Here is a 26,809-nt window from a genome sequence, read left to right on the forward strand (position 1 = left end):
GATGAACACAGATGCGAAAATTCTCACCAAAATACTAGCCAATAGGATCCAACAGTACATTAAAAGGATTATTTACCACGATGAAGTGGGATTTATTCCGGGGCTGCAAGGTTGATTCAACATCTGAAAATCAATCAATGTGATACAATACATTAATAAAAGAAAGGACAAGAACCATATGATTCTATCAATAGATGATGAAAAAGCATTTGACAAGGTACAGCATTCTTTCCTGATCAAAACTCTTCAAAGTATAGGGATAGAGGGCACATACCTCAATTATCAAAGCCATCTATGAAAAACCCACCTCAAATATCATTCTCAATGGAGAAAAACTGAGAGCTTTTCTGCTAAGGTCAGGAACATGGCAGGGATGTCCATTTTCACCAGTGCTATTCAACATAGTACTAGAACTCCTAGCCTCAGTAATCAGACAACAAAAAGAAATTAAAGGCATCCAAATCAGCAAAGAAGTCAAACTATCACTCTTTGCAGATGATATGATACTGTATGTGGAAAACCCAAAAGACTCCACTCCAAATCTGCTAGAACTTGTACAGGAATTCAGTAAAGTGTCAGGATATAAAATCAATGCACAGTAATTAGTTGCATTTCTATACATCAACAACAAGATAGAAGAAAGAAAAATTAAGGAGTCAATCCCATTTACAATTGCACCCAAAACCATAAGATACCTAGGGATAAACCTAACCAAAGAGGCAAAGAATCTATACTCAGAAAACTATAAAATACTCATGAAAGAAATTGAGGAAGACACAAAGAAATGGAACAATGTTCCATGCTCCTGGATTGGAAGAACAAATATTGTGAAAACGTCTATGCTGCCTAAAGCAATCTACACATTTAATGCAATCCCTTTCAAAATCTCATCAATTTTTTTCAAAGAAATGGAACAAGTAATCCTAAAATTTATATGGAACCAGAAAAGACCTTGAATAGCCAGAGGAATATTGAAAAAGAAAGCCAAAGTTGGTGGCATTACAATTCTGGACTTTAAGCTCTATTACAAAGCTGTCATCATCAAGACAGTATGGTACTGGCACAAAAACACACATAGATCAATGGAACCGAATAGAGAGCCCAGAAATACACCTTCAATTCTATGGTCAACTAATCTTTGACAAAGCAGGAAAGAATGTCCAATAGAATAAAGACAGTCTCTTCAACAAATGGTATTGGGAAAATTGGACAGCCACATGCAGAAAAATGAAACTGGACCATTTCCTAACACCACACGAAAATAGGCTTAAAATGGATGAAGGACCTCAGTGTGAGAAAGGAATCCATCAAAATCCTTGAGGAGAACACAGGCTGCAACCTCTTTGACCTCAACCACAGCAACTTCTTCCTAGAAACATCGTCAAAGGCAGGGGAAGCAAGGGCAAAAATGAACTATTGGGACTTCATCAAGATCAAAATCTTTTGCACAGCAAAAGAAACAGTTAACAAAACCAAAAGACAACTGACAGAATGGGAGAAAATATTTGCAAATGACATATCAGATAAAGGTCTAGTATCCAAAAATCTATAAAAACTAAACAAACTCAACACCCAAAGAACAAATAATCCAATCAAGAAATGGGCAGAGGACATGAACAGACATTTCTGCAAAGAAGACATCCAGATGGCCAAGAGACACATGAAAAAGTGTTCCACATCACTTGGGAAATACAAATCAAAACCACAATGAGATACCACCTCACACCAGTCAGAATGGCTAAAATTAACAAGTCAGGAAATGACAGATGCTGGCGAGGATCCAGAGAAAGGGGAACCCTCCTACACTGTTGGTGGGAATGCAGGCTGGTGCAACCACTCTGGAAAACAGCATGGAGTTTCCTCAAAAAGTTGAAAATAGAGCTACCTATGACCCAGCAATAGCACTACTGGGTATTTACCCTAAAGATACAAATGTAGTGATCCAAAGGGGCACGTGCACCCAAATGTTTATAGTAGAAATGTCCACAATAGCCAAACTATGGAAAGAACTTAGATGTCCATCAACAGATGAATGGATAAAGAAGAGGTGGTATATATATACAATGGAATACTATGCAGCCATCAAAAGAAAAGAAATCTTGCCATTTTCACCGACATGGATGGAACTAGAGGGTATTATGCTTAGCGAAATAAGTCAATCAGAGAAAGACAACTATCATATGATCTCCCTGATAAGAGGAAGTGGAGATGCAATGTGAGGGGTTTGGGTATTCATCAATGTGAGTGTTCATCAGTGGATGAATGGATAAAGATATATATTTATACACAAACACACACATTTATGTATACATAAGGTTATATACACACACAGACACACATACAAAGTGAAATATTATTCAGCCATAAAAAAGAATAAAATCTCGCCATCTGTGACAACATGGATGGACCTTGAAGGCATTATGCTAAGTGAAATAACAGGCAAAACAAACAAACAAACAAAACCTAAATATTGTGTTATCTCATGTTAATGTGGAATCTAAGAAAATTTTTTAAAAGCTTCATAGATTAAGAGAAGAGATTGGTGGTTGCCAGAGGAGGAGGTGAGAGAAATGGGTGAACTGGGTTAGCAGTTTTTTGGTTTAGTTTAAATAAACTGAATAAAATTTTAAATATTTATTTTAGAGAAAGAGAGCATGAGCAAGTGGTGAGGGTGGGGAACAGAGGGGCAGAAAGGGCTCTCCACCAGATGCTGAACTGAGCATAGATCCACATGAAGGGGGGCTTGATTCCCACCACCCCAAGATCATTACCTGAGCTTAAATCATGAGTTGGATACTTAACCAACTGAGCCATCCAGTCGTCCCTAAATTGAACAAAGTTTTTAAAGATGTTGCTAGGACAAATGATTAGCTATGTGGAAAAACAAAAACAAAAAGTGAAGCCTTACCTAACTACCACATGTAATATTAAATCTGTGATATTTTTAAAAAAGCAAAACTATAATATTTTATAAACATATCTTTATGAACTTCAGAAGCATAGGAATTTGTTAAACAAAACACAGAAGTGAAAACTGCAAAGGAAAAGATTAACAAAATTCATATCTAACAAGAGTTTGGGGTTCTGACCATCAAAGTCAATACAAAGAAAGTGAAATGAGAATTAGATACGGAAAGACGTTAGTTTTCAATACTTATAAGAGGCAAAGGATTAATCAATACAAAAATAAAATATAGAGAATTCCTGCAATCTACAAACAAAGGAAAAATAACCAAGAAAAAAATGAGGAAAAACCTTAATAATTTTATAGAAAGGAAATTTAAACAACCAATAAAAGATGCCCAACCTGATCAGTAATCTCAGAAATTAACATTAAAACCACAATGATAGATCATGTGTTGATGCGGATGAGCGTTAACAAGAGCACTTCTGGTGCATACAAATTGATGTAACCACTTTGAAAAACAATTGGTCATTATCTGGTAAACAACAACAAAATAACAATAACAAAAATAACAAATTTAAAAATCCATTTGTTTTAAAAGTCATCTTAAATACTGCATACTGAATTTGCATATTTATATGGGTTTCTCTTCAGTTTCTATTTCTTTAACATATTGTTTTGATCATTCTACAGTGAAATATGTTTTTAAAGATTTTTTTTGTCATAGAGTGAAATAGGTTTTCACAACTTAGAAGGCATGCCTTCCCTTTAGTATTCTTATCTTCCAAAACTTTCTCAAGTAAAATTTGAAATTTGCTTTTTCCAGATGAAGTTTAAAATCAATTCCTCAAACTTAGCAACACCACTAGAAAAAAAGAGAGGTTTGAATATAATTGCTTTGAATTTCTGTATTAAAGCAGAGAATAGATTTCAAAAATATTGAGTCATCGGGACGCCTGGGTGGCTCAGTTGGCTGGGCAGCTGCCTTTGGCTCAGGTCATGATCCCAGCATCCTGGGATCGAGTCCCACATCTGGCTTCTTGCTCGGCGGGGAGTCTGCTTCTCCCTCTGCCTCTACTGCCACTCTGCCTGCCTGTGCTTTCTCTCTCTCTCTCTCTGGCAAATAAATAAATAAAATCTTAAAAAAAAAAAAAGGAAAAAAAATACTGAGTCATCATATGAAGAAGCATGGCATATTTTTCTATTAATTTAAATCTTCCTATGTCTTTTAAGAAAAATTTATAATTCTTACACTGTACATTAATTCCTACATTTGCTTTAGATATTTAATAACTTGTATTGCTATTGTGAAAGCAACTATTTTATCCACTGCATTTTTAACTTTATTGATATGTAATTGAAAATAAATTTCACATATTTAAAATGTGCAATTTGATTTTGACATGTATTAACACCTGTCAAAACATTACCCCAATTGAAATAGTGAAGATATCAAAGACACCCCCAAAATTTGTTCCTCTTTATAATCTGTACCTCTTTTTTATATCGTCCAATATGCTTTTGTTCACTCCGCATCAGTTTAGATTTTCTAGAAATTTATATAAATGAAATCGTACTATTTTTAAAAATTTATTTTACTCAGTACAGTTATTTTGAAATTAATTCACATTGTTTAGAAGTTTCTTAAAAAACTGAACATACACCTACAAGATAACTCAGGAAATACATGTAGGAACTTAACCAAGAGAAACAAAATCAAGTGCCCCAAAACTTGTTGGATTTGCTTTGGAATTGTTTTGTGTAGAGTTTTTGCAGGAATGGAGGCACATGAGTGACTCAGTCGAGTTAAGCACCTGACTCTTGATTTTGGCTCAGGTCATGATCTCAGAGTTGTGAGATAGAGCCCAAGTCAGACTCTGCGTTTGGCATGGAGCCTGTATTCTCTCACTGCCTCTTCCCCTCTCCCTCTAAAAAAAAATTTTGCAGTTATAGTCACAAGGTAAGTGGTTATTCAGTTTTCTTGTAATGTTTTTGTTTGGTTGGGGTATTAGAGTAATGTTAAGCAAATAAAATGAGCCACAAAGTATTTCTTCCTATTCATTATTATTAAAAAGTTTGTACTTGATTAACTGTATTTCTTTTTGGTTTTGTTTTTGTTTTCTTTTTTTTTAATATGTGAAGGGGAACGTGAGATACAGGCTTCCAGTTATGGAATGAGTAAATCATGGGAATTAAAGGTACAACAGAAAGAACAGAGTCACTGATATAATAGTAGTGATTTATGGGGACTTGTGGCGAACACAGTATGATGTATAAACTTGTGAAATCATTGTGTTCTACATGTGAAATTAAAGTAACATTGTGTGTCAACTATACTAAAAATTTTTTCTTTTAAATATGATTGACTATATTTCTTCTGTTTTTGGTAGAATTTACCAGATAAGACAACCAGGCCAGAAACTTTATGGGCAGATTTTTAAGTATAAAGTATAATTATTTAATGGAATAGGAGTATCTAGGTTATTTATTTCTGTTCATGTGAGCTCTTACTCATAGAATATGTTGCTATAAAGTTATTAATATTTCCTTATTATCTTTTTTAATATCTGCAAGAATCTTTAACACCACCACCTCTCTCATTACTAATAATGGTAATTGTTGTCCTTTTACTGTACATCAATCTAAGTTTATCAATTTCATTGATCTCAAAGCACCAGTTTTTGTTATGCTTATTCTTTTGAAGTTTTTTTTTTTTTTAATTATTTCTGCTCTGATCTTTATTATTCTCATCTCCTTATCCTGGGTTTGACTTACCCTTTCTCTAAAGTCTTTCTAGTAGAAGTGTAAAACACTAATTTAGGGCCATTTTTCTTATCTAATATAGACTAGTGTTATAGATTTTCCTATAGGTACTCCTTTAGCCCCATCCAAACATTATAATATATTGGGACTTTTTCCTTTTAATTAAAAATAACTTATAATTTTCCATTTGGTTTTTTCTTTGACCAATATGGCATTGAGAAATGTTAATAAATTGGGGTGCCTGGGTGGCTCAGGTGCTTAAGGGTCTCACTCTTGATCTCAGCTCAGGTCTCAATCAGAGTCATGAGATCTCAGAGTCATGATCTCAGGCTCCATGAGAAAATAAGAGAGAAAATAAGTAAATAAAAATGTTATTAAATTTTTAAATATGCGGGGATTTTTCAAGGTATTCCTCTTATTTATGTCTAATGTAATTTCACTGTGTTCATAGAATCCTTTTAAATTAATTCAGATTTGTTCTGTGGCCAAAATTATAAACTCATCTATTTTTCTTGCAGCTATCAAAACTTGATTCAAGTATTCTGAAGCTCTGTTTTTAGATGATTAAATATCTGATATTGTTATGTCTTCATGATGTAACAGTCATCTTTATCATTTTGGTGTGCTCCATTTTATCCCTTGTAACATTCTTTGTTTTTAAATCAACTTTACCTTATATTAACATAGCTACTCCAGTTTTCTTTTGCTGAGTGGTGTATCTTTTTTTTTTTAAATTTTGAGTTGGCTTTTTTTCTATTTCATGTTTTTGTGTTCTAATCTTTAGTATTTCTTTTTATGATATTTATTTTATTTTAGGAAGGTCTTTTTTCCATCCTTTTACTTCTTGTATATTTGTATTTTTATATTTAAAGTGTGCTTCTTATAGGTAGAATATAGTTGGGTCATGCTTTTTTATTCAATCTGACAATTTTTGCCTCAGGTTATATAGTCTGATTACCCTTAGTGTGATTACCGACCTAGTTGAACTTAAATATACCATATTGCTATTTGTTTTCTCCTTACTGCCCTTGTGACATCTTCTACTTTAATACTTTTTATTATTCCTTTAAAAAATTATGGTAAAATGTTAATGTCATATTATCTACCATCTTAAGTATAAAGTGTTATAGTTTTAAGGATAGTCACATGTCATTTTATCCAGGACTTTTTCATCTTGTAACTCAACTAAAAAATGGGCAAAACCTTGAATAGATATTTCTCAAAAAAAGATGGACAAATTGCCAAAATGCACACAAAAGAATGGTCAACATCACACTAATGATTAGGGAAATGTAAATCAAAATTATAGTGAAATACCACTTCATTAGGATGACTATAATGAAAAAATGATTAAGTAAATATTAGTAAGGATGTGGAGAATTAGAATTCTTGTGCGGTGCTAGTGCAAATGTAAAATGGTTTAACTGATATGGAAGCAGATGGTGGTTCCCCCAAAATTAAAAATGGTATTATCAAATTATCATATAATCTAACAATCCAACTTCTGGGTAATACCTAAAAAATTGAAATCAGGGTCTCAAACAGATATTTATATACCCACATTCAGAGCAGCATTATTCACGATAGCCAAAAGAGGGAAGCAATCAAGTGTCCACTAACAGATGACAGAAAAAACAAAGGCAGTATATACATACAATGGAATATCAGTCGGCCTTAAAAAGGGAAAATAAAGTTTTGATAAAAGCTACAACAAAAATGAATCTTGGAGATATTATGCTAAATAAAATAAGCCAGTCACAAAAGGGCAAATACTATATAATTCCACTTATGTAAGGAACCTAGAGTCATCAAATTCATAGACACTGAAGGTAAAAAGGTGGTTGCCAAGGGGCTGGAGTAGAGATTGGGAAGGTATTACTTAATAGATATGGAGTGTTTGTTTAGAAAGTTGAAAAACTTGGGAGATAGTGCTGATCATGACACTACAACATAAATATACTTAAAACCATACACTTAAAAATGATTAAAATGGTAAATTTTATGCTATTAGTATTTTACCACAATAATAAATAAGATTTAAAATTCCCTAGAAAAGAAATGGGCAATGGATAGGAACAGAAAAATCCCTAAAGAATACTTAATGTCTAATATTCATACAAAATACGCTCAGTTTTACTAATCAAAGATATGCAAATTTTAAAAGCACCTTTGAGATATAACTTATATATCATAAACTGTAATATTTAGTGATTTCAGTGTATTTTATAGGGTATACCACTACCCAACTTTAGAACATTTTTATCATTCCAAAAAGAAAATCTGTACCAATTCAGTCACTCACTGTTCCCCAGTTCCTAACTGCTAAACTACTTCCTGTCTCTGTTGATTTGGTTATTTTATATAAGTGGAAAAACACAATGTGTGGTCTTTTGTATCTGGCTTCTTTCACTCATCATAACGTTCCTGAAGTTCATCTGTATTATAACATGTATCAGAATGTATTCCTTTTTAAAGCTGAGTAATATATATTATACAGATAGACTAGGTTTTGTTCATCTATTCATTAGTTGATGGACATTTGGGTTGTCTCTAATTTTTTGCTACCACTAATAATGTTACATAAGTGTTTGTGTAGAAGTTTTTTTTGTGGACATCTATTTTCATTTTTCTTAGAAAATATCTAGGAAGGGAATTATTAGGTCATAGAATAAATCTATGTATAAGCATCTGGGAAATGGAAAGACTGCTTTCCAAAGTGGCCTTTTAAATTTTACCCATTGGTGTTTTGATTTCTGCACATTCTCATCAACACTTATTATCTGACTTTTTGATTCCAGCTATCTTAGTGGGTCTGAAGTGGTTTTCCGTTGTAGTGTTGATTTACATTTCCCTAGTGACTAAAAATATCAAGCATCTTTTCATAAATCACTGCACTTCTACAGTTTGAAAATCACCCTATTTACCCGTCATTCCCTACTTTGCTTTTGGAAACATCAACCTGTCCAAAGAGATGTCTTTGGTCTTTGAAAACTTGACCTCAATGAGACTAATTCCCATGTACTAAAATGGTGACGATTTCAGACGCAAGAGCATTATCAAGAGATGGCTGGTTTTCAGAAGCCAAATGAAAACTTCAAGTTGATAAGAACACATGACAAAGGAAATGCATGGAAGTCTTTAGTCCAACTGCTTTGTTTCACCATTGGGCACTGACTTGCTAAGTTGACTACCTGCTCATTTGTTAGAACTTTGGACTTTTTCTCTTTTGCACCAATACTACGTGTTTCCACTTGGAGCTGCCATAACACAGGGACATGGGGACAGTACGCCTGCAGTGCCTCAAGACATTTAAGCAATGGAGCTCTTCCAAGATGGCAAAGTTACTTGTGGTTACATGATACAAAATTCTTCTAAGAAGAAAAAGCTAGGAAACATGTATCATAGAGCAGAATAACCATCCTAATGAGATCCTCCAGGGTTTTGATATTGCTTATGCATGTGAAAGGATGATGCCACTATTTGAGAAGTTCTCCACTGTACCACATTCAAACCAGTGCACATTATTTAATGGATACTATTTACTTCTTTGCTTAAAGCTGAGCCAAGCAAGATGTTTTTGGATCCCTAGGGCTTTCCAACTAAATGGTAGATTGGCTGTGACTGTTTTTCAAAACAGCAGGTGAAGATCCATTAGAGGGCTATGAAATCAGTTTAGTAGGTCATGACTTATGCATTTTTAAGGAAATAGAATAAAAAAATAGTAGATTGTAGTGCATGTAATAACGACAATAATTGTTTTTTAAAGATATTTCAGCAGTGTGTTTATTTCAGCAGTGCGTATTCATACATCATTATGTATTTCTTATTGTGGATCATAGTTAAGCACTTTTGAAAACTGCTATTCTATCTTTACCATGATCCCATTTTAACACAAAACAGATTGTCCTTACAACAAACTAGATGCCTACACAGTGATTGACAGGGATATGTAGGAAGCCCTAAACAAAAATTTACTCTCCCTGAGTATTATAGTGAATTAAATTCCTAGCCCAACCCAAACCAAAATCTATGGGACAATGAAAACAGTTAACATGTCAGCATGGTAGAACTGTGGGGTGGGTTTCCTTTCTTTACTATCTGATACAAATCAAAATCAAGAGAGAAAACCATGCACTCTATAAAATTACCTGCACTTAGATAAGGGATTTGGGAAAAGCAGTATCATACCCTGCCACTTTAGCAGGTCCCAGAATAGTGGGGGTTTTTTGTTTGTGGTTTTTTTGTTTTTGTTTTTGTTTTGTTTTGTTTTTTTAGCTCTGAGGAAATTATCCAGATTATTTACGTCATCGTGTCTAATGAAGTTGAGTGACCCTTTCAAGATGATACAATTCATTGAAAAACAAGAGATAAACGAACACCCGTTTGACTCCAAACCTGATGTTTTTTCTGCTATGCTCTCCTGCCCTAGTTGGCAGCTGTCTGATAAAAACAGACTTTACTGTAGAGTAGTTATCTAGGAAGAAACAGAGAAAGAATGGAAACATACAAAGCAGGGAAATAAAATTCCACTAAAGAAAACTTAAATAATTTGACAATTTTATTAGGACTCTTAGGTGAAAAATGTGCACTTGAGTTACCATATCCCAGGGAAACTAATCATGAGTATCATACTTGGGATAGGAAAGACCTAACAGAGAATAATACTGCCTGACTCTTCTTAGACCTGAGAAACTGAGGTCTACAGAGAAGAGACTTGGTGAGGGTCACACATTGGCCTGGACGGAGAAGGACTTCAATCCCAGTGGCCTAATCCCCAGTGTATGGATTTTTTCATAGTATCATGCTCTTTCTTCCCCATAAAGACAAATTAAAAAAACAACAACTGCCCCAAACCTAAGAAGGGCCAAAGGAGACCTGCAAGTCTTGATAAGAGTTCCTCTTGAAAAACATCAGCAACTATTAAGGATAACTGACTTTATAAATGCCTACTTCAAAGCAGTGAAAATGTTCTCAGAAGGATAAATCACTTCCCATTTTTTAAACTTAGCTTATTTCACAACCACTCTTTCCTCCTAATGTGTGCCTGGGCAAAGCAGATGCATGGATTTTAGGTGTAAAAGTAGTTTATGAACTTTAAGTAACTTTCTCCTATAATGACATTTTTAAAAAAAGATTTTGTGTATTTATTTAACAGACAGAGATCACAAGTAGGCAGAGCAGCAGGCAGAGAGAGGAGGGAAGCAGGCTCCCTGTTGAGCAGAGAGCCCCATGCGGGGCTTGATCCCAGGACTCTGGGATCATGACCTGAGCCAAAGGCAGAGGCTTAATCCACTGAACCACCCAGTTGCCCCTCTCCTATAATGACATTTTAATTTTGAATTCCTGGATGTTCATCTCTTCCTGTCAGAAAAAAAAAATAATAATAAATATATATATATAAATATATAAATATATATATATATATATATATATATATATATATATATATCTCCACCCATATATAATCTCCAAAACTTGGCTGGTCTTAAAAGTTCTTCTGGGAAGTATTAATCCCAGATGGCAAAAGTGATCGATATTGGTGGGCAATGTTATCACTAGTTGTTTTAATAGGTGAATAGGATAAAAATGCATGAGTTCACAACTAGACTTCTCAGCATATCTTTTAGTGGATGACTTCATATACTGTGGTAACTTTTATGCCTTGATGACTCCACACTCAGACTGGAGATCATGATAATCTACCCCACATAATGGGTTTTGTACAGCCTGTCAAACAGAACTTCTGGCAAGCAGAAATATAGTGACTACACTAATGGAGACATTATTGATGAAAATGCAGGAATGTCTCCTGAACAGTAAGTCAAAGGTATGCAATGATATCCATTTTCAGAAAATTTTGAGAATTAACTTTACAGCAGGATAAAAATTAAGTTTTTAGAGTTACAGAGACTTATATTCAAATCTCAACTCTGCCATTTATCTAGGAATACAGGTTTGAGGCTCTCAGTACAAAAGTAACTTACCTAGCTTCCCCAGTTGTAAAGTATGAATATTACTGTGTTCCTCCATTTTATTGAAATATTTTGAAAGGTAACATATGCTCTTGATACAAAATATATGAGGTAAAAAAAAAGAACATTCATGACATAAATTCTACTTCTCTCCACTGTCCCACACCCACTTAATACCTCCTGGCACAACTGTTAATTCATGAGTTCCTTCTTGGATATACTCTATGCATTTACAAACACACACATTTACATAATACATATTTTAAAGTTAAATCAGAATACCTAGCTTCGGTTTTGTCATTAGGCAGAGGGATAAAGTTTGTAAGGCATCTAACTTATGGTTATAGTATTAGAGAATTCTTCAAAGCACTTTCTAAGACCATTTATGAAATATAATGTTTGCTGGTTCTCAAATTCAAGGAGCAGTAACTGGGAGGAAGCCATCACCCACTGAGGAGGAAGAACATCTGACATATCACTCAGCTGACACACTCTATGGTACTGATGATGCTAACCATCTGTTCCTTTTCCTTCCACTGCCAGAGTATCATAAATTATCTTATGCAATAATCAAGTTCTACCCCTTTCTGTAACAAGCCTTCATGGTAGAAAGAATACCTTAGACCAAATCAAGTTGGGGCACAACTGAAATTCTGCTGAAGACTAGCTTTAAATGAAGTTTAATAAATCCAACATCTTTGAATTCCACTTAATAAAAAATCTCAAGAGATGCACAGACAAGGACATAGCCTTAAAACCATTGCACATTTGAATTGGAAGTTCTCTCTGCATAGACAGCACCATTGCTCCTAATTCCTACCTTTCCTTATGTTTATGCCCTTAAACATGTGATTTCAAAATTTTTACTGCTAGAGGTAGAATTTATTTTACCACCTCTAGCATTCTGGTTTTAGTTATGCGACATGCTTTGGCCAAAAGAATGTCATTGAAAGGGGCAGTGGTACAGATCTGAGCTCAGATCTTAATAGGTATTGAATATTTCTACACGTACCTCTGTTGCTTTTTTTCCACCATCATGAAAGGATGATGCTTTGGAAAACTTACTAGTCCAGGAAGGATGAAAGTCACATAGAGCATCAGAAGTGGATCCTAACCAGGGCATAAGCCATGGTAAGTTCTGTTGAACCCCAGCCAATCTGAAATCCATGAATGAGAATGTATGATGGTGTTTTCAGTGAGTGAAATTTGACGTGGCTTATTACACAGCATTATCGTGTCTATAGTTGTCATATAAACCCTCACATATCATTATCTTTCAAGGGGAAGGAACTTTTCTGTTTCAGCTTAATACAGTAACAGATACATAATAGGCACTGGTAATTTATCACATTGTATTGATCTTAATCAATATCTTATTTTCAGGTAAGACCACCTCCTCCCGAGTTTAGAGAGGTCAAATTTTTTGCATAGTATACAACTAAGTGGCGGAAATATAGAATTAGATTTTCCTCTTTTCCACATTACAGGACAATGACCACAAAGCAGGGTATCTCAATCTTGTCACTACTGACATTTTGGGCCATCTCTAATCTCTCTTACTAGCATCCCCATCCCAGTTGTAAAACCAAAAATGTCTGTAGACATTTTCAAATGGTCCATGAGGAGTATAATTCTCCCCCAGTTGAGGAACAATGACCTACCACACAACTTTTGACTATATAATTTTAAACTGTTGAAGCCCTGTGGTTTTTATGGTGAACTACATAATGCTTAAAAGAATGCAAACTATCTAAAACACAAGATGAAATAATACTTAAATTTTATCACAAGTACTCAAGAAACTGGAATTCAAAGTCATTAATCAACTAACATCCAATATGTAACTCAAATGAGGAATCCTCATCAGCCACATACTGGAGCACAATGAAATTCTTTGTAGTTAAAATGCTTTAACAAAGCAAGTATCTAGAAGCTGGTTCTTATGAATCCATTTTGACATCACAATTTTCTGATCTTCTTTTTCCTTATTACAACCCAGAAAGAATCTTCAGGGCCAACAGGGAGTCATATTAGTTTCTTAACCAATCAACTACTGAGATCCTTTTCTAAGAGTGCTCTTCTACTTTAAATACCTATTAACATCCCTCAGAATGGTTCTCACCCAAATCATTTAAATCTGAGTCTCTGGAAACAAGCACTGGTATTTTTAAAAATATCCGTGAAAAATTCCAGTGTGGGGTGTTATACACAACTAATGAATTGTTGAACACTATATCAAAAACTAATGATGTACTATATGTTGGCTAATTGAACATAAAAAAAAACCCCAAAAAACTCATAGTAAAGAAATTCCAGTGTGTCCAGAGAAGTACTGTTTTAAAATGTGTGTTATATCACGTCACATTCATGCTCAGAATCACCCATCATACCAAGACCACACTTAAACCTCTTACCACAGTCCATGAAGGTCCTATGTGACCTAGCCTTTTTGTTTGTCCTAATCTCCAACCACTAGACACACTGGCTTCCTAGCTCCTCCTCACACAACTAACACCCTAGCCTCAGTACCTTTGCCCTTGATGGTTCTTCCTTTTGGGATATCCTACAACAGGGTTCATATGGTTCTTAACTTGACTTTTTTCAGGTGCCTCTTCAAGATTCACTTCCCCAGAGATTCCTTCCCTGACCTCCCTGTAGAAAAGAGCACCTAGTTATTTCTCTGTTTCAAGCTTGCTTTATTTTTTAACACTAATATGATTTAGATGTGCCTGTATATTTGCTCATTCACTCTCTTCACATAAAGGCAGGTACTGGTCATGTTTTGATTCAGTTCAACATGCCCAGCATCTATATCAGTGCCCTGAACCCAGAGGGCACTCAAAGAGTATTTGCTGAAAATATTAACAAACAAGAATCACGTAATGTATTAATGTTACCTCTATTTTAGGTACTGAAATAGGTACTCCCAGAACACTATGACCTCATATCATCCTCGGGGTAATTCTCATTATCTTTAATTCATAATTAAGAAATTTGAGAATAAGACAGTTCAAGAAAATAACCAAGATTTAACACATAATAAGTTCCAAGACCATGATTAGTACTCAGGACTTTTTTCACTCTTGAATTCATTTTTTTCTCCCAACACTGAGAATACCCTAGGTTGGGTGATGACACTGTGTGCTGACATAAACAGTCCCTTCACTGGGGTCCCTTTTCATGGACAGAGTGTAGTTAAAAAAAAAACACAACAACAACAACTCAGCAATTGTACAACTTAGGTTGTTGATGGCCACCAGCTAGCTTAAGGACTTTAGGCAAAATTCTGACCTTCTTTGGCTCTAGTTTTCTTACCTGTAAAAGGATAGGTTTAAACAACATGATTTTGAAGAACCCTCTAGGGCTTGGAATTTCTACTGGATTCAAGACTGACTTGTGCAATGTCCATAGACTGAAGAACCGTTAGGAGAAAGTTCACAAAGAACCAGATTCAGGTCAACACAAGGACCTGATTTTTAACCAATACCAGCTTTCTGAAATGTGTCAAGTCTCTGTCACTAAAAGGCTCAGTGAATACTCTAAAGAGCTTTCCGCTTTGCTCTATGAGTTGAACTTAAAAACTTCTGAGTTCCCTACTGATTCTATGATGCTCTATTTTTAATACAACTCTTTATTTATTAATCACTGCTTTCTGACTTGCTATCCTATCTGAGCACAGAGAAATGGCCTGTCTTTATCTCATCCTGAGACCTTATTACTGTCATCATAGGGAAGCAGTTACCCCGACTCTCCTTTCCTTATCATTCACCTTGCACATCACCCATGAGAGAAGTGCAGCCAATCAGCATTCAGACTTTTCAAAGAAGAAACTGTTTGGATCCCAGCAGTTGGTTTTATTATGCTCCAGAGAATGTGTGCAGTTGAAGTTCCCCATGGAAAGTCAATCAGTGGTGGGAGAAGATTCTAAGTTGTTTATTTTTAAGTGAGAGCTTCATCTTCAAACAGCTTTTAGAGAAAGCTTGTCACTAAGGACTGATTTTTCCATTTCAAGCCTTAATTCTCTGAAGGACTAAACTGTTTCTCCTGCTGCTTCTACTTCCAGAAATAAACAAAAAGCCTACAAAGTAATGTCTATGGTACCACTCATAAGATAGTGGGTTGCATTATAAAACAACAGATGAGATCTTTCTGTTAAGCCCAAAACAAATTGCAGAAACCCTGCAAGCTTTTCTTTTGAATCCACATGATGAAGCAGACCTTTCATTTCTTTATAATTCATACCCTCACTATACTTTTACCTAAAATTGATATTTTGGGGGTTAGGGCTAATAACCTCCTCAACTCTACTCAGAAGTGGTGAAACTTAAACATTGATGTCTTCTGTTCTGCAGAAATGCTGTTAGAAACAAACCAAAGCTTCAAAGAACAATTTCCCAATGGCAAAATAGCGGCTGAGACTATTTAAGAAATACTACTTAGATTTGGCTCAGCAGGGTTAAATAGACACAAAAATAAGGAAATGTTTACCCAGCTCAAGAGAGACATAAGGAGAGAGTATGCTTGGTAATGAAGCCTCAGTGCATCCTTGCTGATGAGATTCAGAGCAGATGATGGGGCCAGTCATTGAAAACCTTATTCAGGGGTGCCTTGGTGTCTCAGTTAAGTGTCTGACTCCTTATTTTGGATCAGGTCATGATCTTAGGATCATGAAATCAATTCAGAATTCTTAAGGACATATTTTGACTTAATCTTCTCTGAATCTATTAGTTTCCTGTTGTTGCAACAAATTACTACAGATTTAGTTCAAGAACACAAATTTATAATCATACACTTTATGGGTCAAAAGTTGGTGTGCATCTCACTAGACCAAAACCAGGGTGTCAGGAGAGCTCCTTTCTGGGGCTTCTAGAGGAGAAATTGTTTTCTTGCTCACTCAGATTGTTGACACAAGTCAGTTCCTTGCGATGTAGGACTGAAGTCCCTATTTCCTTCCTGTCAACTGAAGGCCAACTCAGAGTCACAACTTGTCAACTGAAGATACTTTAGGATGATTCCTTCTTGTCTTGTCTTGTCTTGACTACTTCTTGTCTATGGTAGTACAGAGCTCTTCTCCATTCCTACCCTTTCCCAGTTATTATGTCATCTGCCACAATGACCGGACAACTGTTGCTGACTGATCAAGTTCAATGGCATTCACTAAGATTTATTTTCTAGGTTTAGAACTGTTGCAGAGGGGCACCTGGGTGGCTCAGTGGGTTAAACCTCTGCCTTCAGGTCATGTCATGATCTCAGGGTCCTGGAATCGAGCCCTGCATTGGGCTCTCTGCTCAGCAGGTAGCCTGCTTCCCCCTCTCTCTGCCTCTCTGCCTATTTGTGATCTCTCTCTCTCTCTCTCTGTCAAATAAATTTAAAAAAAAAAGAAGAACTGTTGCAGAAATACCTAAATAATCTTATTTGGGGGTAATTCTCTTTAGGTATTTTCTTTCGTTGAGATTGGGGTGACATAACAATCAAGGATGTGTAGCCCTACTATCTTGTTCTCCTGTGGCAAAATTGGAAGGCTGTACTTCTGTCTCAGAGTTGTTCAGACCTGAAAAGACTTAGGGGTGAAAGATTCTGGGCAATGGGACATACTCTACCATGCTCAAACCTCCTTCTCTTGGGCTTGCTTCATCTCAAAAGAAAAAGTGCTTTTCCTAGAAAGGTCTTTCCTTGACACTAGAGTGGTAAGATCAGAAGATTGAGCATCAATAGGAACTTGGAAAATGGCTGCCAGCTGGCTCCTTAGATTTGTTTTGCTTTCGGATTCAGCCAACCATTGCAATGGTTGAAGGAGCATCTCTCAGGTCAACAGAACCTCCGACTCCAAGGAGCTACAACTACAGTTCCACACTGGTTTCAGCACCAAGATCATTACTAGTAATGAAAGCATTATCTGCCTGGTGTCATTCTCTTTCTCTAGATCTCAAACAGTGTTAGGCAATAATAGGTATTGTGATAGTCAAGGTTTCAGTATCCCAAACTTAATTATTTCAATTTGTCCCATCCCATCATCCTTCATTTTACAGATGTGGAAAATGATATTCAGAGATGCAAGTCCACTTGGTGATAGTAACATTGTTTGCTTAGGGCAGAACTGGGTATAGGGCTCAGCAGATATTATACACTGTTTTCTTCATACACTGTTGAATGAATGAGTGAATGAAATAATTGAATACATTTCAACTACTTGACAAGGTTGAAAAATCCATAATTCTGGTTAAGCAAAATTTAGACCATTTAGCAAGTGACATGAATTAAAATGCATCTGGAAGTGCCTAACCTTCCACGGTGGGAAAACTTCTGTCCCTGTGCTTTCAAAAACAGAGCACTTTGCCAAACACCACTCTTCAGTCCAGGAAGAAGCTCATCCATCACACTCATAGCATACTTGAAAGACTTCTCAAAGTTGTAGAGCTAAGATGGCTCCGACAACTTCAGCTAAGCAGAATAAATCCTGGAGAAAAGATTAATTCTGTTCCCCAAACTTCACAAAACAGAAAGGAAAATGCTTCACAATTTCTACCAGCAATAGTAATAACGAATTATAGTTATTTCTAACATAATGGTTTGATTCAAAATTATAAGCTAGAAAAGAATCTGAAGAATAAAAATCAGCCCATGTTTATGTTTATGAAAGCAATCATTGAGAGAAAATGGGAACTTCTACATACCTCTTGCCTCCTCAACTGTCTACCCAAACTAAGAATAGGATGAGGCTACTGTGGAAGTCTTAACACCTCTGCAAACAGGTAAAAAATACTTTGTCAGCCATAGCTGTCCTTTCATAACATAGGCTTTGTTTTTTATTTGCTAGAGGTCACACGGGTACTGATTTCCTCTTTAGAGAGCAGCAGGATCACTGAATTTAGGATTCCAATAGACATGGATTTCCCGATTGCTGCCATCCTACCTGCATGGCCCCACTCCTCTTCCTAAATGTTTGCATTGTGAGCTTCTCCTTCTCTTTTGGCTGTCAGCTCACATGTAACTCCAGAGAGCCCAGCCATGACCTAGGAAAGCAGTCTGGCTCCAGGCCCACCTGCATCTCATGACCTATTTTCCCTTCGGCATAACACCACAAAGTTATTCGTGGGTGTTTGGGATAGAATCCATTGCTTCCTATGTGTAAATTACTTAATCTTTGTAGGCCTCCCTTAGTTTCCCCATTTAAAACAGTCTACATTCCCTACTGCACAGGGTTCCTTTAAAGATTTGATGACAACACATGTTAAACACTTAAACTTGGGACCAGCCAAGACTGGCAATTTAATAAATTTTAGCTGCTCTTATTGCCATAATCTAAAATTCTTTATTTAGTTTACTGTTTGCTTTTTCTCCTGCTCTCCAACCTCCTTGGAAGCTTCCCAAGAGGAGAGAGCTAGTAAGTCTTGTTCACAGACGTACTCATATCTAGAAGAGTGGCCAGCACATAATGCTCAAAGGATTTGCTGCATGCATCAATCACTAACCTAGGGGAAGTCCCAGATTACGTAAGCCTCACTGTTGTCATCTGTAAAAAGGAGATAATGGCTCTCAACCCATACGGTTTTGAAGCATCAAATGAGAACTGATGTCCCTATTTCTTGAGTCAGAATGCACGCATCCTGGGAAATACTTTGGAATCCTTAGACTATGTAAAGCTGAACAAAACACTTAACATGGCTCCTGAGAGGTTTGATTTTGCAAGAATATTCAGGGGGGAAACAGTTTTGATTTTTATAGCCACAATAGGATAATTTTTCAAGTTTTAAAAAAATGTGTATTTTGCTCTTTCTGCATTTTCCTCTGCCCCATTACAAGAAGGAATCTGGTATTTTTATTTCTTTATCTCAGGAGTATGTGTGTTACTGGATGAAAATAGCAGCTAACTTTTGTTCTCAGAAAATCTGCAAGTTGAGGGTGATTATGTTGAACAGGCTAGAGGGTAAGTAGATGTGAGGAGAGGAAGAATGATTCCTCCATGGAATGGAAGAGATTCTTTTTGGTGGAGTGAAGAAGGTAAAGGAACATTGGTCCACAGAGAACTGTGAAACAAGGAGGGCTCTCCAAGGTGGAAAATACCAGCTTCTGGGAACTATAGCTAGCTCTAAAGGACAAGGAACCCCAGTAAAGATTGAGACTAAATTTCCCACCAGCCAAGCAAGCTAAGGTCTCAGAGGATTTAAATACTGGTTTAGAGATATAAATTTATCATTTTTTACAAAGTTATAGAATAAAAAATCACTTCAACAAGCACTTCACAAAGCCTCATAATCTTTACTGAAATCCTACACAATCATCAAAAACTGCTTTCCAATGCCAGCCTATTTTTGGTTTTTGAGTATGTGTATGTATAAGGAAGAACATTAGCAGCCCAAGACTCTAAAAATTAATTTGCAGCAACTGACTGGAAACTATGCCTTGGAGTTCCTGGGAGCCAAATATCTTAACACGAAGAAATGTAACAGACAAGCCACTTTCAAGAAAATGACAAACCTCCTATGACTGGCACTGACAGAACCACAAGTATCCATCAGAATAGCTATTTGGGAATTTCTTGATGTTCACAAACTAATTTGACATGTGTTCTCATCACATAAACCAGATCCCTTATGTAAATCTACTAAGAAAAATTACAGTATCCATGACAAAATAAGTATTACAGCATTTGCCATCTTTCTTCCCTCAAAAACTTCCTATGATTAGTATTTTCCAGAGGTGATAAAAGAGGTCAGCCACAATAAAGATCTTTTCAATCTACTAGTAACAGAAGTACCCCTTGCAAATGAGTTTAGAATGGCCACTACAGCCTGAAAACATTCTGCTTGATTATCTATGAGTAACATTAGGGGGCATCTCTCCTCAGTGATGAGACTGTGATACTCAAAACTGACTCAGGAAGTTTAAAATAAGAAATAGTACCATTTTCTGTATCTGTATAATTATATGATTCTGGGCTCTTGAAAGATCTGACACCAAGATACCAAAGAGAAATTGCCTGAAGGTTCAACCTGTTATGTTGGGTGATGTTTAATTTGCCCTAATTTGCTTCACTTGTTCCAAATGGGTAACTTCAATATAACAACATCTTACCATTAACCTAGAAGTATAAAACTACATCCCTCCTAGTGGGACTCTTAAAGTAGTATTTCAATATGCGAAGTAAATACATATTAGGGACTAGAATACAAAATATATATCAACTTAAAACTTTAAAGAAATTTCTTGCCACACATTCAGGAGTCCACTACTGACTACTTCCACTGAAGTGATATTTGTTCACCCACTCACTTTTGTGAGTACATTAAAAAACACTTAATATGTAAATTAACTTTAAAAGCAAAAAATAAATGTTCTGCAAGTTCAAGGTATATTTCATTACACAGCACAACACAAAGATTTTTGAGGGAGTCCTTGAGTTTCTAGGTTCTTTCTGTCCTACAGAATGGATCCTTGTTTTGACAGTGTACCAAAACTGATATTTGGTGTTATACACAATAAAAGCAATGCTGGTTGGTATAATATTGAAATACTCACATAGTGGCTGGTGAATGATTGTCAGCCCACATTCCTCTCACCACCTGCCACCAAGAGCCCCAGAATGTCCCCTGATCCAGCAAGTCCTTCCATCTGGGTCCTTGAGAACCCTGAAGACCTTTGCTCTTACTGGACAGTACTCATGCCCTAGAGGTTAAGTACTGTATTTTCGACAATTTAAAATAGTATATAAATAGTATATTTATATTAAATTACTTATAATTATAAAAAATTAAATTACTCATAATTATTAAAAATTATATAAATTAGACTATATTAAAATAGTATATTTCGACTAAAATAGTATATATTTCGACTATTTAAAATAGTATAAACTATTTTCTTCCTGTGTTGGCCTTGAATGTCTTCTGCTTTTCCTTCATCTTCCCTTTAAGGTGAACTCCAGTCCTCGTCTCAGTCAAAACGTCCTCCATGTCGACAGGATACAGTGATCAGTTAAGGCAAAGATGTATGCCATCTGCCTCAGCCTTGAGAATTTGGCTAGAGTCACTGAAAGAGAGGCATCTACTTTCCAGTGGGTTATAACTGTGGTTAAATGTAGACAGTGGCTGGTGGGTACCATCTTTGCCACCCCAGGGAAGAAGTTTAATGAGAGATTAATGCCAACACGAAGAACGCCAAGTGCAGGGATGGTACCCTGGACCCAGGTACTTGATGCTGGCTAGATCAAGCCCTGGACTCTTTAGGGAAGGAGATCTGAAAACGATCATTTTTTTGAATTGGGATGTCACTTGGAACAGAGTTAAAATCATTTTCCCATCTCCAAAAGGTGAAGAAAGCCTAATTTTTCTCCACAGGCTCTTGAGCCCTCATACCTGGTATTTTACTCCTCACTCAAGTCTCTACCATTCATTATTGTTAAAGTGAAAGGTTAAGTTATAACCAGAAAACATCACTTAAAGCGATTACCTCCCTTGTATTTGCAAGGGAAGCATGAAGCCTAGATATTTTTAATAGCACCTAAGATAGAGAAACTGCAAAGGGAAGGACAAGGGAATGTCAGGAGAGAATTTAAACTCTGCTACAGAATTACCTAATATCAACCTGGGCAATTACATTCTGACTAAATGAACTGCTGGGTACTAAGACACAAAAAGCAAAATGGCCTCCTGCTAAGAGAACAGCCTCTGTTCTCCACTTTCTTATAACACAAAGATAATGGTGAAAGAACAGGAAGTAAAATTAATATTTAGAAAACAGAAGTTGAGATTTCTTTTTTATTAATTTTTAAATTTTTTAATAAACATATAATGTATTTTTTATCCCTGGGGCTACAGGTCTGTGAATCGATGGGTTTACACATTTCACAGCACTCACCATAGCACACTACTCTGTTTCTGTCTGAGGAGAGAGAGATGAGGAAGGAACAGACTGTAGTGAGAGTCATGTTTTGAATTTTACTCTGTTATATGCCACTTTCCCGTTGATTAACAGGAAGAAACAGATTACAGGAATAGCTCTCAAAATGCGGTTCCTGAGTCAGCAGCAGCATCACCTGGGAGTTTATTAAAAAGGTAAATTCTAGGCCATCCCCTAGACAAACGGGACCAGAGACTCTGGGAGGAGGAGAGAGAGACTGCCAGAAACCTGTGCTTCGGTGAGCCAACCAGGTGATTTAGATGCATGTGAACATGTAAACTGCTTTAGCGTTTCAACCCCAGAAAACATGAGCATCATCAGGGGAGCTTTTTCAACCCTCCAGGGAGCACGCCGTACCAATTTTATCAGAATCCCTTAGGAGAGGGAGTCAGGTAATAGTTATTTTTTAAACTCCATAGACAGTTTCCAAGTTCAGCCAAGTCAGAGCCATGCTTGAGGGTGTCACTGGCTCAGTATGACTGTCACCTTGGGGGAGTCCCAAACCAATTCCGCTTGTTCTTTCTGGCCATGTAAGTAGCTGCCCACGTGGAGAGGTGGCAGCGAGGCTGGTGCCCGATCCCAGAGAACTAGAGCCCCGCAGCGCATTACTGTCTCAGTGTGCTCCCTGCTCTTAGCAAGAAAAGCTTCTCCCTCCATTATTCCCTTTCGCGCTCTTCTCTTTCCGTCATGGCGTTTATCCCTGTCAATATTCACCTTCCCAAGTAAAACTACAAGCAGAGGGGGCCAGACGTTACCTTTTTGGCCCCCATTGGTTCAGTAGTGAGTAGTTTAGTGCCTGGGATGCAGTTAAGCATGCGAATATTGGTCGGTTGACTGAAAATATTTTGACGTAACCGTTATCAGGAAAGGACAATTGAGATTCTTCCTCAGCCACTGTGTTTCAATGACTGGGCTGCCCCAAATTCCGCAAGCATCCAAGGCAATGAGCTCTGGATATAGAAATAGAATGATCAAATCTACCTTTTAAAACAGTAACATCAGAAGTGGAGTCAAAATTCCTAATCTTTAATTTATTTGAATAAGCAAGTAGGTTAATCTCCTGAACCTTTCTTGTAGTCGAACCCTTTTATATTAATAAAACTTTCCTTTTTAATATAGCCAAGTCCTTCCCTCTTTTAAAATCTCACTTTAGGTAGGGTAATCTTTGTGAGGAAATTCAGGTGACCTTGGCCTATTTTCTCTGATTGTCATTCACAAAGTTCGGTTTAAGGTTCTTTCTGGCGTGGCTAAAGTGATCCATCTTTTGCTTAACTGAAGAGAATTACCATGGGGGTCATATATCAGAAGCAGGTGGGAAGTATCTCGTATTTATTACCTGCCATCTTTTTCCTTAAAAATTCATTTTTCATTAAATCACTTAAACCCACAGAAGTTAATAAATTCACTCATGCATTGCATCCCTGAAGATTAGATCATAAAGTTCAGTCAGCAACTATATGATTCGGTCTTAAAACCAGTAACAAAAACATCGACAGCTATGAATATATGAAAATGTTGATACATACCTTGCTTAGTTGTGCTTTTATTACCAATTTGCCTTACTTTACAGGAACGTGAAAATAGCTTACATAAAGCACTTCCTATAATAAGAGTTCAATACATTTTACACCCACCAAAGAAAACCAGAATAAAACCCCCAAAATGCTTAATTCCTCACAGGCAATATTATAAGCAAAAACACTAGCCAGGAAGTATCCCCAGAAACAAATTCAACATTCCCAGTACCTTTGCATTATATTCTTTTCATTCCGCTATAATTTATGTTTCAAGTTATAAAAACCCCGATCCATGTCCCTAAATAGCTTCCAGGTATTGGCCCTGACCACTCAGACCAGGGGCCAGACAACAAACACAGAGAGAAGTCAACAGGCTTCCTCACGAAGTTAACTTTCTGAGGCTGTAATGAGCACAACCTGTGCTTATTTGAACAAGAAAAAAAACAGGATGAAATATTCAATACCTTGGGTTCTAGGACCCCATGAACAGCAGGCAGGCCTGCATATTTAACATCAGACAAGAATGCAAAGTATCATATACATGTACTACATGTCAACACCATTAGAGTTAAATAAAACACCAAGAGAACAAGACGAGATCACAAATCTGAAAGTAGCTTTAAAAAGGAAATGACTGGGAAGGCTAAGAAAAAAGCGTTAGTCATACCGAGCCAAGACCATACTCAATTTTTTTAGAGACTATAGTCCCAAAATGTCCTACCTGCCTCAGTTCGGATGTCCACCTCAACTCAGGAATATGGAGAAAGCAAATTGGGTTTAATTTTTCACAGGACCTGCTTCCTGAGGCGTTCTGACCAGCAGCCTGCAGCACGAACTTTCTGAGAACAGAGGCTTTGAGCAAACACTGAAGCATCCGGTGCCCGCAGGTGTTGACAATATACAGACACACACACCTGTGTCTAAGTAGGCCTGTTCCCACTATAGGAAACAGGCCCTATGATAGAGGGGGAGGCCCTCCCTGCGCAGCTGAGTCAACTTGCTCATTCCATCCTGCTCCTGACTCAGCAAGCCTGATTCCTTTCCATTCCCTTTCTCGTTCATGTCACCATCCAGCATTATGGGAGACAATGACACTTCTACTCAAATTGTGGTCCACAGACCAGCAGCACATACATCACCGGGGAACTTATTGGAAATGCAGAGTCCCAGGCCCCACCCCATCTGCCAAGTCAGAACCTGCTTTGTACCTAGGTCTCTGGGTCCTCTTTTTCCTTTTTTTTCATTTATTTATTGTGATAAAATACATATAATGTAAAATTTACCATTTTAACCGTTTTTAACTGTAACACCTCAGTGGTATTAAATATTTTCATAATATTGTGCAACCATCATTACCATCCATCTCCATCATCTTGCAAAGCAGGAACTCTATACCCATTAAGAAAGAACTTCTTATTCCTCCTTCCTCCAGCCCCTGAAAATTGCCACTCTACTTTCTGTCTCTTATGATTTTAACTACTCTAGATATCTCATATAAATGAAATACCCAGTCTTTGTCTTTTTTGACTTGCTTCAAGTTTCATCTTCAAGTTTCATCCATGGTGTAGTGTATGTCAGAATAGTCTTTCCTTTTAAGGCTAAAAATATTCCATTATGTGTATGTACCATATTATGCTTAGCCACTCCTCTGTCTGGACACTAGGATTGCTTCCACATTTATCTATTGTGAATAATGCTGCTATGAACATGGGTGTACAAATCTCTCTTCAAAACCATGCTGTCAATTATTTTGAGTGTATACCCAGAAGTGGAGTTCCTAAATCATATGGTAATTCTATTTTTAATTTGTTGAGGAACTGTTATATTTTTTTTCCATAGAAGCTGTACCATTGTACATGCCCAAAAACAGTGCACAAGGGTTCTAATTTCTTCACATTCTTGCCAACACTTCTATTTTGGGGGGTAGTTCTTCATAGCAGCCACCCAAACGGGTATGGGGTGGTATCTTTTTGTAGTTTTGATTTGCATTTCCCTAATAATCAGTAATATGGACATCTTTTCTTGGGCTTACTAGCCATCTGAATGTCTTCTTTGGAAAAATACCTATTCTATTCCTTTGCATGTTTTAATCATTTGTTGTTATTGTTATGTTTTAGGAGATCTCTATATATTCTGGACATTAGTCCTTTGTCTGATATATGGTTTGAAAATATTTTCCCATTCCACGAGTTGCCGTTCTACTCTATTGATATTGCCCTTTGATATACAATTTTTTCAAAAAAATTGATGAACTCGTTTTTCTATTTCTTCTGTTACCTGTGCCTTTGATATCATTCCGAAAACACCATTGCCAAATTCACATAATGAAGCTTTTGCCCTATATTTTTTTCTAAGAATTTTATAGTTTAAGGTTTTACATTTAGGTCTCTGATCCATTTTGAATTAATTTTTGTATATGTTATTAGATAAGAGTCTAACCACATTCTTTTGTATGTGGATATCCAGTTTTCCCAGCACCAGTTGTTCAAAAGAAGGGTTTTTCCCATTGACTGGGGGAAATCTTGAAATCCTGGTTAAAGATCATTTGACCCTGTATCTGAGGGTTTATTTCTAGCCTCTCTATTCCATTGGTCCATGTGTCTGTCATTATGCCAGTACCACACTGTTTGGATTACTATAGCTTTGTAGTAGGTTTTGAAATTAGGAGGGATGAGTCCCGAAGTTTTGTTCTTTATTTTCAATATTGTTTTAACTTTTGAGGGTCTTTTGAGATTCCATGTGAATTTTAGTAT

The 26,809-nt window shown here is 36.5% G+C and overlaps 1 long non-coding RNA gene across 1 annotated transcript in view; it reads right to left on the reverse strand.

Annotated features, from left to right (window-relative positions):
• The window catches only part of LOC116579826, a 392,811-nt gene extending 367,350 nt beyond the window's left edge, over positions 1–25,461 (reverse strand). The window contains exon 1 of the long non-coding RNA XR_004281435.1: positions 24,778–25,461. This is a non-coding gene — a long non-coding RNA (uncharacterized LOC116579826). The remainder of the gene's footprint in view (positions 1–24,777) is intronic.
• Positions 25,462–26,809: the final 1,348 nt, after the last annotated feature.

Source organism: Mustela erminea, chromosome 1 (genome assembly GCF_009829155.1).
Source record: "Mustela erminea isolate mMusErm1 chromosome 1, mMusErm1.Pri, whole genome shotgun sequence".
In the NCBI taxonomy this organism is placed as follows: Eukaryota; Metazoa; Chordata; class Mammalia; order Carnivora; family Mustelidae; genus Mustela; species Mustela erminea.